Source organism: Histoplasma capsulatum, genomic scaffold, assembly GCF_000149585.1.
Source record: "Histoplasma capsulatum NAm1 scaffold_1 genomic scaffold, whole genome shotgun sequence".
NCBI classification, from domain to species: Eukaryota; Fungi; Ascomycota; class Eurotiomycetes; order Onygenales; family Ajellomycetaceae; genus Histoplasma; species Histoplasma mississippiense.
Window position 1 is genome coordinate 6,257,620 of NW_001813982.1, and position 2,132 is coordinate 6,259,751.

Genomic DNA, 2,132 nt, shown 5'->3' on the forward strand with positions numbered 1-2,132 from the left:
CGCCGTCGAGTTGGAAGACGTCTGGGGGCATGCCAGACGGCACGTTCGATTTCGTAATTGATGATACGTACACCAAGCGGATACCTTTACTATCTCTTGATATACTCCAAACGCTGCAATCTCTAGAAAAAGAGGAGCCTTTGAATATGTGTGATATGTTTTGAGAATTAGTTTCAAGCTTGTCGGAATCTGCGCTCGCCAACCAGAGAGAAACCCTCAACCCTTTCAGAAAAAGAGGGCACAGAGTCGAAAGCCCAGCATCTTCAGTAGCATCAAACAGGGAGCAGCAATTTCAAGGTTAGATGGACCTTTCCTGTTTTACATCAGATATTGATGGAGTTAGGTCCTGTCACCACACACACAAACTCACTTGGTAGTAATGATATGGTAGCAACCCAACAAGATGGGCGGCGCCATTTTTATCCAATGCTACCTAATACTAATGATACACAATAGGGGTCGACTACAGGCCATGTAATTCCAGAATAAGTCAGTGACAACCACCCTTTCCTGTCAGCAACACTGACTTTGATGTAGATCAACTTCCAAGCCTGTGAGATATGGGATTTGTTGCACCAGTTTATTCAACATATCAAACATGTGATCGTAACGGGAACGGCTCGCACACCGAACGTGGTAGACTGTTTAGCGACGGGAACCAACCACAAGTTCGCGACCACACACATCAAACCTCAATGACCGACAATCGAGAAGGGTACATATACACGAACGCACCAGTGAGTAGTATCGCTGCGCTACCCGAGCCCTTTAAAACAGCAGTCCAGAATAGCAAACTTTGGATACAGAAAAGACACCAAGGTCTAGAGAAGACAGAGTGTTTAACAACACTGTTTTCAAAAGATGACACTCAGGATATCTCCTTCACGATCTCATGTGCTAGTGAGGATGGATACCATCTCAACAGCATCTATGAAATGGAAGTTACAATGTCATTCTAGACCTCAAAGTATACACTGGCAACTCTGATGTATACAGTATACCCGGGCGGAACGTTGAATGGTTGATACTTGTTATAACTTCCTGGCCGGGTTGCTTTGCATCGTGGTGGGTTGGATTGTCCCCGGTTTCCTTGTTGAGGATAGAGATATAATATCCCATGAAATATATTTTCCTATGGGTGTCGGTCGGATTGAAAAAGTGGCTTGGGATGTTTTTTTCTTCTTGCCCTGCAAGTGCAATGTCACCTCTCTGTGAAAACAACATATTTATTTAGCTAGAGTCAGAAACAGAATACATCAAATTATCTACTTACCACCATGGTTACAAAATCTTTTGAGGAGTAATTAGAGTGCAACACTTTCAATGAAATGAAATATTGGATTTCATAAATCTTTCATTATGCCGTATTTTTGCGAGCAGAAAAGAGGCAGTGATGTTGCAGGGAAAGGTGGGGGTGCCTATGCAAAATACATAGCCTGACACAACGCGTGATTGAAGAGAAACAATCACATGGCTCCTTCCTCATCAGGCTTCGTTTTCAGATGACTCTTGGGCAGCAATGCATAGCAAATCATATATGGGCGACAGGCCCAAAACTATTCTCAAAGAGGATTCTGACAATGCAATGTCAGCAGAAGTAGAAGATATTGAGATCAGATTATGTACATACTAACTACCAAAGATCATACAGTTTTTCAAACAGAATACACTATGTGAGTCCATACAAATCTTGTTGTTAAGGATCTCATCAAGCTGAATGCAACGGCGAAACATTATACCGACCACTAGTTATTTGTTCCTGGTCGGCCACCAATCAAGCAGAATTCAGAGCCAATCCTTGCCTGGAAACACCGCCATTCAACTTATAGAGTGAGATGACCATCCGCATTATGCCTAATGTTGCAACTTGAAGCTACTTGTCGTTTGTTACATTAATGAGAATGGTACAGAATATCTTACTGTTGAAAACTGGATTGAAAAATCCTGCCTAACATACGCTGCGATGGTGAGTGTTGTTGAGGCTACAGAGAGTATTGCTGCCGTTACAGATGCCACCATCAAAACATGATGAGTGCGAGTAAGTTCTGAATTGCAGATTTCGTTCGAAGAGCGCACGCAAGACCCCCAGAGCTGGATATACTGCCCATACAAGAGGAAAAAGAGTTCGCTAG